Source organism: Labrus mixtus, chromosome 22, assembly GCF_963584025.1.
Source record: "Labrus mixtus chromosome 22, fLabMix1.1, whole genome shotgun sequence".
NCBI classification, from domain to species: Eukaryota; Metazoa; Chordata; class Actinopteri; order Labriformes; family Labridae; genus Labrus; species Labrus mixtus.
Window position 1 is genome coordinate 13,278,618 of NC_083633.1, and position 17,445 is coordinate 13,296,062.

Below are 17,445 nucleotides of genomic sequence, written 5' to 3' on the forward strand. Positions count from 1 at the left end.
TTTGACAAGTTTTGTTCAAAGACACTGACATATCATATCAATTAGTGTTTAATTGCTTTGACAACCTTGTTAGCAAACAGTTGCTCCTACAAATACTCAACAGTTGAGGAGAAACATTTAGCATTCAGAAACGACTTCTTTCCAACAACTCTTTTTCTTTTATCTCTGGTTTGGTCTCTACCAAATCATCAGATTTCACACTAATTAAGATAGTGGCACTGTCCCTTGATTCCCCCCCCACCCCCCATTAAAACGACAAAAAACATGGGTCTTGCCCTGTCATTAGCAAAGCCTTCCTTCAATAACTGACCATCTTGCTTGCCTGAGTGCTAGTATGGATTTAATCAATGGCCACCATGTTTGTTTGTCAATGTTGCTGTGTCAGGGTCAGCATCATGTTCCTTGTTTTCTGAAAAAGGTGTGTTGGCTGCCAACAGGAGGAGGAGGAGGAGAAGGAGGAAAAGGAGGCTAAGGCCCAAGTAAGTCTCCATGTCCCATCGCATCCTCAGGTTACTCACCAGCCTCATCCATTATTGCTGACCCTCATCCATTATGGATTAGCAGGTACAATGCCACATGGCTTCAGAACCTACGCTACCAATGCTCTCCCGTTGCACCGCTAACACCACTGACATCACCAGCGCTGCAGCCGCGCCAGAAACCTCCACCACCCTGGAGTTTCTTTATCATCTCTCTTAACTGTGACCTACTTTAACGGGGAGCAGGGACAGCCTCAAAGGGAGATAGAGGAATGGGGAGTGAAATGATGCAGAGCAGTGATTCAACAGGAGGAGGATAAGACAAACAAAATATGTGATAATACAGACTTGAAACTAGAAAAACAAGCCTTCAAATGTATCTCCCTTGGTGTTCCTATCACTTGATCGTTTCCATTTCACATCGGCAGACCACAGTTTATACCTTGAGCACCCCAGCCTATCCATAATGAAAGCAATTAGCATCTACTAAAACTGGCAGGGTGCCGGCTTGCAGCAACATTAGGTTACAGATAATAACACTAATGTTGACTTGCAGCCTATAACCAGAGTCTCCTCTCTGTCCTTTTTCCCTTTTATAGCAAGGAGTTCCTCGATGCTTCTGCTCTGGGGAATGTATTTAGTCACAGCTTCCCTGCATTTGACAGTGGAGAGGCACTTGTTTGACATTGGGAAGTAAACTGGAAAGAACCCATGTTTCGTTCCAGCCTGGAGCACATCAACTGTCTTGCTAATGTTTGCCAACTAGACCTTGAAAACAGCTGGACTCGCTGTTAGTAAAGGGGAAATACTATAACACATTTTGAAGAATACTTCTCAAAAAGGCTGACATTTTAGGCACCAAACTTGCCAGTGACTGCCTCCACAACTGCACTCAGTGCTCATTAACAGCTATATGTCCTGCCAGCATGTCCTCAAGCAAAATCCTGGAAGTCACCAAGAACAAGCTTGTCAAATAGATGCCTGAAATACTCAAAAAGTTGAGGCTCCCTGTGACTACTCTGCCCAATCGTCACTCTTTTATTTTAGTGGGTAGCTTCAACGTTAGCTCAGAGTTGCCATTACTTATTTGGACTCTGTTCTCATGGAGAGACTGACTCTTTTGGGTGTTTCTGAAACTGGGCTATTGGAGCTGAAAGTAGGGTAGCCTCTAACTAGGCTACATGCAGGGTACACCAGCTGTAGTTTGTGTGCTCTGGTCAGTCTAATGAGGCTAAGGCCTGTTTCCCAAAAAGTGAATCTTACTACCATTTTGGTGACGAAAAAAAAGAAAAGCAGAGGATTGTGGCTAAATTAGCTTAGCATAAAAACATAAAAACAAAGGGATACAGCACACATTCTCTTGTTTTTATAATAGGCACAGAACCCAATGTGTAAATATGCACATTTTCAGTCTATTGGGTCTGGGTTTTCTAGTTTTCTACCAGTAACTTCCTGGAGAGCCAGTTCCCATTACAAACCTGCCATGAATACGTTTTCCACAAGAGGTCCCCTAGGCTAGTTACTAAGGACTGACCTACAAAATCTTGGTGGAATAAAACACTTGGTATTAGTTATTGGTCAAGTTGTATGGACAGCCTTATACTCTTTGCATTTAGCCCCCAGTAGGAGAACAACAGATGTTCCACAACAGGGCTTGTACTACCCTCCAGAACTCCAGAACTGAATTTATTTGGACTCCCAATGAGATTATTTTCTTGAAGAGTTCATCACAAAGAAGAATTTCTGGAAAATCATCTTCAAAATGTTGCACCTTTTATTAATGGAATTTTCACCCATTTTTTTCTCCGCCACTGAATGTGTGAGAGTGGGCCTGTCATCTGCCGCAGCAGTATTACTCAGTTCAGCTCACAGGACACTTTTCCGAGCTCAAGAAACAAAGGCCAGTCTGTTTCTATGGTTTCTCGCATACTAGAGATCTGAGTGGAATTTGACATGGACAAGGCTAATGGATAGACTGCACCAGTCGACATTAAACGAATACCAAGAAGAGGTACGGTGATGGAGAGTGTGATTTATATTGTGTCACTATGTCACTCATAAGTGAAATGAGGTATTGCTGTTACATCACAGGTGTCACTGGGGGAAAGAAGGCTTTCCAAGATGTCGGGTAGAGCCCAAAGACTGCCTCCCATAACAGAATATATACACCCCTGCCGTCCTGTAGGTCAAAATAAGAAGGCCACTAAGAGAGTTTTAAGTAAAAATACCCTCCTTCTCCATGCCTCTGATGCATCAAACAAAGGAAGTGTGTCTTTCTACAAACAGAGCTTTGGAAAACTCCTGCCTTGCCCTTTACATGACACACTGACAGGGAGGAAAGTTTCCATTAACTGTTGGATAGCAGCTGAAGGTTGTGACTTTGGGGGAGAGAGGGAGGGCTGAAGGACAAATGAGGGGAGATTCATGACAGTACATTCAGAGTGAAATTACACAGACTGAACTGGTTTATAGGGCTGTAACAAGAAAATCTGAATTTTGTCAGGGGAATCCTAATTTGGCTGTTTTGTGGTTAAGCGAAAGCCATGTTCATCAGATTGTTTCTAGTAAACTACTTTATTGCTGGTTGAAGTAGGGATGTGTGCGATAAGCCGTCCTTACAATTCAATGTTGTCACCCTTTCTGGCACCAGTTGATAAAACAAATGATTAATTATTTTTAAATCTAGGCTTGCAATGCCGGTCTAATGTACGTAAACTGTAAGGTAGTTATCCGCTCAGTACCTTTTACATGCATATTTTCACCAATTGATTGATTTTTGTTAGTTAGTGAGCTGAAGTAAACGGCAGCTCGGCGTAGCCCCTGGACACTGAAGGAGCTTCAGAGTAATAGAGCTTTTTTAAGTGAAACTGCTTTTTTTAATTTGTTAAGGAGAGGTTCACACCTTTGAGAATGCTTCAGCTCTCAGTAACAACATTGTAAACCACGAAATCTGAAATTAACAAAGCGGGACGTTGGTTTAGCACAGTGGTTAACCTACAACTCTTGAACCCGTGGGCCGAGCTTCAACTCCCACCCTTAGCCATTTACCACATGTCTTCCCTCATTCTCTTATTTTAGTTTCCAGCTCTGTTTTTGACCAACGATTCCAATTAGACTTTTTTGGGGGGCAGCCCTTATTTAAAAAAAAAAAATAGTGCAGTCATCATTTCTTTTGTGGATTCATGAGAGAAAAACCTGAAGCAACCAGATCACCACACAGTTCATCATCCATGCCAAGATAAACCCTAGAATTTTTTTAATTACCAGCAACAGAGGGTCATTGTAAAAGAGCCTTTGAAACTGATTTCTCAGCATCACATGCAGCTTGACTCACACAAAGTGAAGCTCTCAGCTTGTTGTGTAATGTTTATAGCGGAACTCATTGTATTTGTTTTGAACTTATGGAGCCCAAACTAACTTCAGGTCCGCCCCTGTGCGATCAATTTATATGACAACTCAATGAACAGAGACTCTTCTGTTTGTCTTGGCTTTTTGAAGAAGAGCAATCCTTGCCAAAACCTCAAAACTGATGCCATCAAGTTTTACACATGCTTTAATAGCATTCATGCAGATGATAATCCTCCTGGAGACTTTTTCTCATAAAGGATATTTTTCATACACTCCCCCCCCCCCCCCCCCACCCATACAGTCTTGGCAACCACGGGTAACTTTTTATTTTAACCGACAAAGTAAACAGTCGTTTTGTTCCGTCTGTCTCCAAGTGGAAAAAGTTCCCTCTGTATGGGTTGGAGAATCCAAGTTATAACTGGTTCTGTCGTGCCTTTCTGTCACAGCAAAGTGACTGAGTTTTCCCCATACAAACCCAGGATAATTGGAGCAGTGGGTTGAGGGCTTGACACACACACACACACACACACACACACACACACACACACAGACACAGACACACACACACACACAGACACACACACATACACAGGTCATTACATTTACCACTAAGCATCTACATAAGCCCAAGCAGGCATATCTGACATATCCATCTGCTATGCTGGGATCATGCGGGATCTGCCTCTCTCTCACTCTCACTCTAAATCAGGGTGAGGGGTGTGCCAATGATAATGATGATAATGATAATGATGGGGGCAATGCGTGTAATCACAGGGGTTGATCATAGCTAGCTAACCAAGCACGGCTATGATTTTACCCACATTTACTTAATGTCATAGTGGTCTTGTTTCACATATTAAAATAAAAAAGACAGTTTAATTCTTAAAATCCTTTAATTCTTAAACAATGAGTCCTTCTTTATGGACTGTTTTTTTTTATTGTCGCTTACATATTACAGGTCATCCTCCCTATTTCGGTCTACATCGACGTTATTTAGAGCATTACGTGAATTAGATTTTTTGTGTCAAAGCTTAAAACGCTTGCGTCTAAGCATTTATAGTGACCACTTCTGTTTAAAGAAGTTGTATTGATCTTTTAACTTTGGGTCTGTTTCAGCTGCCAAAAGCGGTATCGCTCGTGTCATAAAGACCTCGACCTGTCGACCCGGCTTTTGTTTTAGAGCCGAGTTACAGAAAAAGGTTAATTTTGTTGGATAACAGTTTTCTTATAAGGATGTAGTTAAGACTTCTGAAGATTAATAACTGTAATATGATCGTCGGCCCTTATTGTGATGAGATATTTAAAATAACTTTTCTTACTTTTGTATTCCTATTTTTAACGGTTACCTGAACATGGTTATTGCTGTCATATCCATCTATTAACTATGGTACAAACTTTTAGCTGGCTGATGGCTATCTTAGCTTCTCTAAGCACATTCACTTGAAACAAAAGGAAACAATTTGCCTGGCTAGTTGTTTATATATTTTTTTTAAAAGACAAGATAATGTGTCAATTGGAAATCTTTAGAGGTGCTGGTAGACTAACTTCTTTACCTCCGTCCATGTAGGACCAGGCTAGATTTCTGTTTTCATGAAGATAAAGTTTATTTATATCTTATTCCTTGGCTTATTTCTCTGTCTCCCTTCCCTCTCTCTCATTCAGGAACACATGTTCACATGTTCTCTCATCTTTGGCATAGGACGATCAAGGACATCAACAAGGACTGCAAGGCAAGGTGTGTGTCTGTGTGCACTTGTTGTGCTTGTGTACGCGTATTCACATGTGCTCTTGGGTCCTTTTTGCCCCACGAATCATAGGACCTAGTCTGTAATCCTTCCTCTCATCCTCCCCGAGCCTTTCTTCCGTCCCTGGGGAAAAGCCCCCATGCGAAAGGGAAGAAACGGGGTGTAAAGGGCACCGAGTTCCCATTGGATCTATGCCCCATCTGTGCCTAGACTGTGCCACTCTGCTTTGGAAACTGCAGCAGCTTTAGAGCAAATGGTAATGTTTTCCTTCTTCCCTTGCTCGCCGCACATTCTGTGGGTAAAGCAAGAATCTGATATGACTCTGTAATTAAGTCTCCATTAATTGTTTTGCCAGGTCCCGGGTGGCGTTGCTCAGACTTTGGGGGAAGAGAACAGCTGATTTATAAGGCTGATGGGCTGCACGCCTAACTGAGCAACTAAACACAGTGAAAGCGATTCTTAATTACTGCCTGTTGCCACAAATTTAGCCAGTCACCTCTGCCAGAAGGCTAACTAGCCCCTGTCATCTAGCACAAAACCTGTAAATCAAGTCTAAACACCTCAAAACTGTTACCTTTCCTCACCATTTTTTTTTTAGGGCAAATTGTTTTGGAGCATGAAACACAGATATGGTGTTTGATTCTGCAATATTTTTCGTCCTGTTTGTGTCCATCCTGTTTTTTCCATGAGAGCTGCGCTGCGTCTAAATGTGTAATCTCAGGTGGTTTCTCTGCCTTGGCGGTAATTGAAGCAAGACTATTTATATGCCCTACATTTTATGACATGTACATGTTCACTGGCCTGAATGAAATACACTTTCCAGCTTCAACCGCCAGTCGAGCCCAATGTAAATACTGACGATATCAACGGAAAACAGACCAGGGAAAACACGTCCTTGTGGGCAGTGGCACCGCCCCCCCCCCCCCCCCCCCCCCCCCCCCCCCCCTCAAGAGCACTGCTTACACCCTTCTATGGCTTCACACACACAAGTTTATATGGCAATGGCATACCATAGTCCTTCACTCCCACATCCTCATATTGGGCTGGGTGGGACCATGTCCTGACAAAGTGTAGCCTCAATGGGCACTTGAGGTGAATTATTGTTTGCGAGTGGAAACTTGGCCAGATAATCTCGTTGCTGCTGGCTCAGGGCTGAGTAAGACCACTGTCTCCTACCCTGTTACGCACACACAAACATTCCCTTTGCGCACACACAGCTTTTGTTTTACCATCTCTATTTCCAGTTCACACTTATCCGCTGACTCTTTGACTTTTTTTTTTTTTTTTTTTTAAACAATAACTCCTTATGTCCTGCCTCTGCTTTTGCTCCATCTCTCTCTTCCCTTTTTTTTTTTTTTTTTTAAACGTCTATTTCTCTCTGCTACTTTTTTCCCCAACAACCGCGGCCTTTATCCTGGAGGCCGTTCACCTCTCCGTGGCTGCCCTCACCAGTGCCTGCAGTAAATTCCAGGGGTAGTTGGAAACACAAACATGCGCGAGCCCAGGACGAGAAGCTCAGTCACGTTAGACCCCTCCTTACCGCCACCACTTCGCTCTCACACAAGCGGCCTTTGTGTGTGTGGCCGCCTAACAGGGCCACTCCAGATCCTCTCTTACCTGCATCATAGGTGTAATTCATGCGTCTGTGTTGGCTTGTTTTGCCAGTCAGCAGGATTGTGAATGTTAATCATATAATTGTGGATTCCTCCAGCAGACATAAACTAATGTTTGGACTCTTGTGGACTTCAGGATTACAGTAATTGTGGACGACTAATGACGTGTTAGATGAAAAAGGTTTGTTGATGCTACAGCTCTGCTTTAATAACAGGTTGAAACAGTCTGATGTTAATGCAGCCCTCTCTAAACTCAGGAACACAAGCAAAGGATTGTTTACTACATGACTTTTGATTGATTTGCAATCGGAACATTCTGATCCACCATCAACCCTGATCAGCATTTCTCTCTCTAAACTATGCATTTTTTCCTCTTCCTCTTCAAAAGAAGGAAGCCCCCCCCCCTTGTCCTCCAACCCTCCCCCCCTCAGTCCAACTCTTTGCCAATGTGCTGAGCCAGTGGAAAATCCGACGTCCGTTCAAGAAACAAAGTGGTGTAGAAAGATCGGTTGACCAAAAGGAAGCAATATTCATACAGCGTGTCCTCACTGATAGGGCCCCAGGTTGTGCAAGTTGACTAATGAGACATCTTCATGTTCACATTTTTTCCACTTGAGAGGCACATGATCCTCAAGTGCACCATAGGCATTTCCACCGCGGTCATATGTTTGTTTAAAAAAACTGTTTAGGAAATAACTGATAATCTCTTTGCGGCTTTATGATTTATTTTTTCCATCCCTTCAGGCTTTCCCATAATGCTTTGTTAGGTATGCAAAGGTCTTAATCAGCTCCCAGCAGCTCGCTATCTAAAACCGTGATAAGATGCCGAGTTTGCAACTAAGTTCCTCTCTTAGTTAAAACAGCAGACACGTCACGCCTTTGCTAGACACTCTTCCACTAAACCTGCAATTATTTGTCAAGCTATCTTGTCTCATGGTGTGTAGCGATCTACCCCTGTAATTAAAGCTCTATGTTGGGATGAACACACACACACACACACACACACAACAGCAGCTAACTTGTTAATTCTCAAATGTGACAACACTTTTGCCTAACTTTTTTCTTTTGCAGCAATGACTTCCTCAGTGAAACCATGTGTGTTCCCCTTCAAAATAAGTTCATAAAGCAGTTCAGTTCTGAGTGTGTTTGTCAGTCTCTAAAGTGCAAAAGTTACCCTGAAGGCAACATCCTCTTTTTTTTGTTTTTTTGGGATGTCTCATCATTAATGCTTACTCAGACAGCACGAACGACACATTAGCATGCACAAAGGCTAATGACACTTGACATTTACTGTAGTTCACAAGATGCTCCAGAGCATATGGCAAGTTTCCACCCAACAAGAAACTGAGTCAACAACAAGACGCACACAACAGCTGCAGGGGAAATGATTGGTTTACCACATTTTAAAAACTTGAAATCATGTTTTTTTTTATGCAGCTGGGTTCACCTTTTATTTATTTTCTCTCAATTTCCAGGAATTAATAATTTGCTGTTTGCATTGAAAGGGGAAAAGACAAGACAGCTCCTTGCTCCCAGATTGTAATGTGCTAATGCTAAACCGCCCTTCATGTGAGGCTTCACCATCCCGCTCTCCTCTGCGGTCCCTAAGTGTTTAAATGGATTGAAGCAGAGATTAAGTGGTTTCAACTGAACAAACAGGGCTGTGGTGACACAAGGCGGAATTCCAATTAATTCTCTGTCATATTCAGATAAAGAATAGGCGCTACAAACATGAGGGACTGACTAGTAGGAAAATGTTGTCCGTCTAGGAAAAGTGATTAGTGATGCACGAAGAGTTTATCTTGTTACACACTCATTTTTATGAACCTTTTTATTGCTAATATATATATTTGTGTGTGTAGCATCTGTTTGGGGGGATTGAGTGCCTTTCTTTTGCTACTTTTACTTTGTGTCTTTCAAATGAAATTCATTTTAAAGGAATAGTCTAAAATGTTTAGATGCTAGAAGAGAAGATCCAGACCACTCTTATCTGCCGAGGCTTGAGCCAACAGCTTATCAGTGTAGCTTAGCACAAAGTCTGGAAACAGAGGGAAACTGCTAGCAAGGTTCAGTCAGAAGGTCACAAAATCCGCCAACTAGCATCTGTAGAAATAAAAAAAGGTAACCCATTGTGGCGTGTTTGGTTAACTGAAGTGTTAAATCAGCTATTTTTTGTATGTGCTAGACTATTTTGCAGGTGCTCTAATACACAACCATGCAAATAGTTACATATTTAGGCTATTTAACATGTCTACCCAAGTGTGTCTCCTGGCTTCTGCGGTAACTGAAAAGTAGAGATAAAGAGGGAGGGGAGATGCAAAGAGTGTGTATAAAGAAAGAAAGAGAGGGTGAGAGAGAACTGGGTGGCATGTTAGAGGGACATCTGCTCCAGGTTGGCCCAACACAAAGAACATAGGCTGCCAATCATGAAACCACCAAAACCACTGACAGTGAACTGGAAAAATAGCATGCGTAAAAAATAACTCCCTCTCTGCTTTGGCACAATTTTTTATTTTATTTTAAAGGCCCAAGGAGGAAAGCCTGTTTGCTTGTGCCAGCTTGGCTGAGGCCTGTGTTTATGAGATGTTGGAGAAACACATGCGCATTGAAGCGCCGCTTTGCAACAGTTCTAGTTTGAAGTTCGAGAGCAGAAGCTTGACTGACAGCTTAGCGATATGTGATGGGTGTGGGTACGCATATTAGCGCCTAGACTTGACTGACTGCTGGATCTCACTGACAGCTGCTTTTTCAAACATTGGTCGAAATAATTCCAATGTTTCTTCTTAAATCTGCTTTTAATGCTACCATATTGAGGAATATTGAGTTCTGTATCAAGTATATTAAACTGTCTGCAGTGCACACCAATAACATGCCACCAAAAATGTACCTTATAGTGTTCCTTTTTCTTCTTTTGACTGAAAAACCCCTGCAGAATTACAGAGACATATGAACCAATTATTGCAAAAGGCAACTTGCCTGAACCACTTTTTTTCCCTACTTCTTCTCTTCCCCTTTCATACCAAATGTGTTGCGCCACTTGACGTAAATGTGACCAGCATTTCTGAGTGAACATTTTTTAAATTGCACACAGGCGTAAACATGTTGACCTTTCCCCCTCGTTTACGAATCTGAAGAGGTAAACGGTTCTGTGCTCTTAGGGCTGTCGTGTTAATGTTAAATCTCATTATGTCAAGAAAGCAAGTATATTACACTGTGGTTTGACCTCGGCCGGGGTTGTCTTCTGTTTATCATCAGCCACAAGTCATGTTTGTTAAATGCGGGATCCAGTTTTTCAGTCAAACAACTTCAGATGTTATGTCAATTTACAGTTTCTTAACCAGTCTTGGATCATGTAAATTGGAAATGATTGATTATGTATCATGCACATTGCGTTTCCAAATTATTTACATGTTATTTGGCTTAACCCTCTATTACGGCTTATTTATCCTGCATATACTGGGGAATGATAGGGTAATTTTTCCCCTGCCGTCATTGTGATGCTTTTATTCTATGGTCATAAACAATCTGCTGTTTCATTTCTACTGCAAAAGAAGTCATCGACCTCTGCTTATATTGAAATGCAATGCACTTCCATGCACTTGGCCCCAGTAACGTGAAGGCTGGGGGGGGGGTTTGACTCCTTCTCAACAGGACTAAGGCATCGAAAAGAATACAGGCATTGAATCCGCAGAAGCAAAAGAGAGAAAAAAAAAGCGCTACGTCATGGAAAGAATGACGTCAGGTTTGATTAGGCGCCGAGGGAAGTGCCTTGTGTAGCCTAGGTGGAGTTCAGGCTGTCACACAGAAGAAACGATGCAGCAGTGAGGCTTCAGTGACTACTTTTTACAGAGGACACCATATGATGGGGGAACTGTTGAATAATCCTGTTATTATAAAAGCGACACGGGAGCAAAAAAAGGGAGTACGAGGGGGATCATGACGTAACCGTTTCCATAGGCGACTGATATGCCGGCTAAGCCAATGGGAATCCACACCAGCGGTCCATACCCATCCTCCTTTTGACGTGCATCACATGTCCCCGGCGGTATTGTGACAGAGACGAAGTAGGCAAAGCGAGACTAACACTTGCAGCCCACTTCCGGGTTTGTTACTGTCTGCATTGGAGAAACTGAACCCCTTAATGTTAGCCAGTATGTGTGCCAAATATTGTTTCTACGGTTTCATGACATACGGCTTGATAAACATGATATAAAACGCTGAACACCCTCGAAATATGTTCGCATATGGACTGTTTCTGTTCTTTGAAAAAGGGGCACTCATAATTGCTGTTTTAATCAGATTCTACTGAGTATATGAATCGTGGAAGCAGAGTTTGTGTTATTTAAACAACTGTGCGCATGCGTCGACTGGTTTCTGTGTACAGCGGACAAGCGCTTCTCGACACGCTCGAAGCGGAAGGGAACTATCTTGTCGGCCGCGGATGGAGACTTTGGTTGTGGTTGTGACAGCGCAGTGGGCGGGATTTTACCTCAGATCAGGGGAGAGAGTCTAGTCTTTGGTGAGACTGAGGGGGGAGTTATCGGGAGAAAGGGACCCGGGGAGCTCTTCAGAGAACGGAGTGAGTATTTTTGGGTTAAATTTATGTTGCTTGTGCTGCTAATGCCGCAAGACTACGGCTGCTTCCACGTGTTTCACACACTGCATAGAAAACATCATCGTTGAGTCTTATATTTTTAAAAGAAACGGTCAAACGAGGGCCAAGCCACCGGTGGGGTAGCTGCCTTGTGTAGTTAGCTTTACGCCAAGCTAACATCGCTAACGATATATCTGGAATACATACTGACATTGGGGCGTCTCGTTTTTCCAACCCAGGTGGCAAATCAAACGAGGTTGCAGGCAGATTCTCTTTACCCTATCCCTTAGATTTGTAAGACTTGTGCATTTGCCCCCTTTTGGTGAAGTTTTTCCGCTTGACAATCTGTTGGAAGAAGAAGAAGAAGAAGAAGAAGCAGCATTTGTGTATTTTCCTTTTCTGCAATTAACATAGCGCCTGGGAGCTAGTTTGCTAACATTGTAGGCAAAGCCTGTAACGATGTATTTGGGATTTAACACGTTATTATTTGTAGTGGACAGCAGGTTTGACGTCCACACATCATTTAAAGAAACGGACTGTGAAATAACCATAGTTGCCGAAAATGTCACACCGAGAAAGAGGCATGTATTTGATTCTGCACTGGGGTGCGTTTAAAGACCTGTCACACAGTCGGTATTATTTAATGTATATCCCCTTTTGCTCTCCGGAGCTCGGAGAGACACCCATGAAACACCGGCAAATTAAAGTTATTTTGCTGGCTGACTGTCACAATAGAGTAAAAAGCAAATGTATAAATTGAAAAGAAAAAAAGTAACCTACAGGCAACATATCTCCATGCTGTCAAAGTTAAAACATGTCATTTTAATGGTGTTTTGTCGATTTCTGCTTCATACTGGATTTGTGTTACCCGTTGCCTCATCCTGAACCCAGCTGTTATCTGTAATTTTACCTTATAAAATACCCTCCACTCTCTTGAGCTATTTAGAAAAAAGGCATTCAATTTAAGCCAAACACGGTATCGGAAATTCGGACAGTTAGGCTAACCCTTGAACACAGCATATCGCTTTAAAATACCATGTGAGTTATTTCGTATCGGGAAAGTATCGCGTGTTTTCTTAAGATTTCCAGCTACTGCATGTTTATTACTTGTAAAACTGTACACCCTTGACCTTAATTGACAATGCAATGTAGTTTTACACTGCTAATATTGCATGCAAGTTTCCAGGTGTATGTAAAGTGCAGCCCCTGAGCACCTTTTGGTGTCTAGTTGAAAGGATCACTCCTTATCCAATTAAACAGCGACCGCTTTGCTGCAGCGCCAGCAGTGTGTGTGTGTGTGTGTGTGTGTGTAATGACTTGTGATCCTACAGTGGATTGCAAATAAGGTTGCAGTTTTATCCAAATATATTTGAATACAGAATATAGCTTGACCTTCAAGTGCATCGACTGCTTTTCTATTCAAGAAGGAATGCCTGTGTAGTATTGTTTAGTTATCAGTGGACCCATTACATAATACAATGTAGGCTAAGCTATTCAATTGCCTGGCATTAGTCCGACAACCTTGTTATAGAGTATGCTACTGTATATGTAATGACAATTGCTGGAATTCTATTTTAAATAGACATGCGCCGTAATTTCTGTGTGGAACAAATATTTGTAAGGTTAAACATTGTGTGATGCCTCATAATATCTATCGTGTTCAGCATATAGAGACTCTTGAGTTTGTTTAATGATTCACTTAAACCCACAGTAACACAATCTGTTGCTGTGTCTGAGCCCTTTGAACTGAGACTGTCGCTGTCACTCAAGAATGACAAAAATATCTTTTCTTATTCCTTGCTATACCGTGCGTTTTTCATAACGGCTGGATATAGACAGCATTTCTGGCTCCGAATAAAGCCAGCGATTCAGTAGTTGTTGCAATTGAATTTTGAATTGTTTTGGAAAAAGGTAATGCAAGATCTGTTGACCTCCTTGGCAGTGTGGTTCATCTTGATAGTGTTTTCCCCTTCTTGCGTTTAAAGACCAACAACCTCCAAGAATACACCTCTAGGTTTCATCCTTAATGCATTGCATATGAAGTTAATAGACCACGCTCGGGAGTACGACCAGTAGAAGTATTCTGCTAATCTAACATTATAGCTTGCTGTTAAAGTAAGTGCTGTTGTGTCTCATGGCTCAGGAGTTTTTAGTGTTCACATAGCGATAGTCTCTGCAAAGTAATGCAGTAAACTGAGTGCACTTTCTTCCAGCCAGTTATCACCTGTCAAGACTGTCTCTAACTCATACCAGAAGAGTCCCCACTACAGCTGCTTTATATCTCCACTGATTTTATTGTCATGCTCTGCACCGAATTCATATACAAGCAAAGCCCTAAAAAACGACTGCTAGCATTTGTCCTGAGTTCAGTCTGTGTTCCTCAGATGCAAACTTTTGTTACTATTTGAGAGAACATGCCACTGTAGGTCAGGAATCTAAGGTGACATTGAGTCTCATGTACACTGACATTTAAGGCTAAATATAGTCAGTCAGATATTTACCATGAACTACAATGTGTTTATGGTGGTTTGATAAAATCAACCAACAGGGTACCCCATGCACAGCTAACTTACACACCCAGGTGCCTTTGGGTTGCAGGAATATACAATTAGAAAATAAAAAATAATAATCCAATGCACACTGAAAATCACTGAACAAAGTCACAGTGAAGCATTTTCAGTGTGTTGTTAGTAATATTTACTTATATAGGATTGGGATTTGCTTATCTTTGTTTTCATGCCTGTGTATATAACCTTAGATTATTCATGTTTGTTTTAATTCGTTTACGTTATGTTACCTTACTTTGCAAGAACCGTACACTCCCACCACCTATTCCCCCATTTCCTATAAACACCATACCACTTGACCAATTAACCCAAATGATCAATTATCACCACCTAGCGTCCAAATTAAGTCAATAAATAAGCATATAAACCAAATACAATACATAGATACACACACAGTAAATTGGCTCCTACACTAGCCTTAGTTAGTGGTATAATAATCCATTGGTCTGGATCAATACATCAATTGGTTGAACAAAGATCCAATCAAGTCAATGAGAAGTCTAAACATTGATTGTCATTTTAAAGATAAGGCTGATTTTGGAATTGCACCAACCCGCACACATATTTTGTAGTTTCCGCCCAGCTGCACGTCATCCTGAACTTTCAAACAACGCTAGCGCCAAGCTGACAGGTTTATTATGCAACCATGTTTGCATATTTCCTTTTTTATCTGTACACCATCGCCTTCTAAGATCCTATATGGACAAAAGAAGAATCTGACCTCTCTGTAAAGTAGTGTTAGCAGCGTCTGGTAAGGCTCTCCCAAGAGAGAGAGTCGTCTGCTCCTATTAGCTCCGTAGATGCATTGTTTGCTGTGCAACGTCTCGTGTTTAATATGAACCTTCTAATGCCGTTGTTTTATCGTGTTGTTCAGCTCGTTGCAGCTGATGTTACTCATTCCACGATCACCTGCTGCGATAACTGAAAGTTAAACTTTTAAAAATGGATGCTGTGCAGTTATCAAAGGAGCACACACAGACATGCAGAGAGAAATGGAAGGAGGTGATAATGTCAGCGAGGTCTGGACCGCTGCGATTTAAAAATCAGCGTTATTTCACCATAATCAGGACAGTGTCATTTTTTTCTTGTGCATGCTGCTTTAAGTGATCTCAAAAGGACAACCGCTCTCTCTCTCTCTCTCCCTCTCATTTTGAGGTCGGTCTGTGTGTGTCAAAAGTTCTTCCCAACCCCTACAGTCATCGATATCAAGATTCCATTTCCACCATTTGTCACAGATTTAATCTAATTAAAATCCCATAAGTCATTCAAAACTACATATACAATATACATATGCCACTTGTATACAGCTAGAGAAAGCAAGGTCTAAAATTGTGCAGAAACACAATAACTATTTAAATCCACATGTGTGTAAATGTGTTCAAAAGACATTTTCAAATCAAGCCTAAAGAGGACACAAGACTGGATCCTGATTATACTAAAATGCTGAAACGGCACAAATTGGTGCAGTACAATTGATCAGGATGCAGGAAAATAAATGTTTGCTGCTTAAAGAAGACATTTTTAATTTCGTCGTTGAAACACAAACATGCTAAGCTTTGGTAATAATTAAAAGGTAATCTGGGACCCCATGAAATAAAAAAACATTTGTATTTAAACATGAATAAAGAAAGTGGCACTTAAAAGTGAAACTGGATTTTGTAAAAAAAAAAATCCTTGATTGCTTTTTTTCAGTTAGGAGAAATGTAACTGATTGTATTGAATAGTTCTGAAATCACTCACTGGCTGCTGAATCGAATCAAAATCATATTGTGGCAGACTTTGTGATATCAGCAAATATCATATCGTTGTCTAAAGAAAAAGTATAATATCCTGTTGTAAAATTGGTGAAATACCCCTCGCCATAGCTAGAATACGCTTTCAGTCTCATTTACCTTCACCACCTCCAGCATCATGAAAGTACTGTTTAGAAGGGCTGAACTATATGTAGTTTAAACATCACATTTTGTGCATAAGTCACATTGCAGGACTTGCAGTGCTGGTCATGTGACTTGAGGTACATCATGAGGGCAGTCTTCTGTTGTTTGATCCAAACAAAACCCACCAGTTTTCTCATTTGCGATGACTAATTATCAATCAAAGTCCGTCTGATATCACCTTCAGTGGTCACACAACTGACCGTTGTGCATCCAGGAGCCGCTGCTGATGTCACATAGCACGGCATGACTCTCGAGGCAGACGCACAATCATGCTAGGCGGATTTAAAATGAGAGTATTCCCACTACCAATTATTGGTTCGTTAATGCTGTGGCCACACAAAGTTTATTTGTCGAGTTTATGATGTAACATGTCGCGCCTCCTGTTCTCTCTCCAGGTGTTTTCTCTACGTCTGTGTGTATGTGTGCGTGCGTGCATGCATGTGCCAGAGCCGCTGGAGCCAGTGTGTTAAAAAGTACGATAGTTTGATTGAAATTTGTATTAATGTACAGAAAAAGGCACTGCTTTATGTGTTAATTTTTTCAGTTTTAGATAATCGCAATTTATATATATTACAATGTCAGTTTTGTTTGTAACATCATTCAGCCCTACTGTACAGCTTGACTTTCACAATCAGGTCTTGGTGAAAGGAATTTAGTGTTCAACATCCGTGCGTCCTGAAACGGGAATGTTAAGAACAGCAAGGTCAGACAGTAGCAGCAAATGGCAGGGCGGCCAGCAGGACCTCAGGCCACTGAGCTGCTGTGTAGGAACACAGAAACCTTCTCATCTTCAAAGTGGCTTGATGAAAGATGCTCCATTTTGGAATATTTTCCATCCTATGGACATGAAGGACACTGTAAGAGCAAAATGAAAGAACACTCCAGTCATTCTTTCCTCTCAAGGAAAAATATTGTAACATGATCTCAGTCACAGGACATCAGTCTACAGCACTGTAAATACTACAGCTGAGACAAAGAGGAGTCATATTTTCGTACTATTTTTTATTTTGTAAATTTTGTCTCTCAAACACAGTCTTAATGGTGTTGCTCATTACTAAACGTTAACAGGATTCCCGTTGCACTGATGTGAACCACAAACTGTGTGACTTCTTCCATGGTGCATTCATTGATGAGGTTTGCTAAGTTATTGATGAATCACAGA

The 17,445-nt window shown here is 41.5% G+C and overlaps 1 protein-coding gene across 6 annotated transcripts in view; it reads left to right on the plus strand.

The window, feature by feature from the left end:
- The first annotated feature begins 11,616 nt into the window (after positions 1-11,616).
- Positions 11,617-17,445, plus strand: part of atp2b1a (ATPase plasma membrane Ca2+ transporting 1a) — a 39,533-nt gene continuing 33,704 nt past the window's right edge. For all 6 annotated transcript variants that reach the window (XM_061030342.1, XM_061030344.1, XM_061030343.1 and 3 more), the window contains exon 1: positions 11,617-11,764. The gene's annotated coding sequence lies outside the window, so the exon portion shown is untranslated. The remainder of the gene's footprint in view (positions 11,765-17,445) is intronic.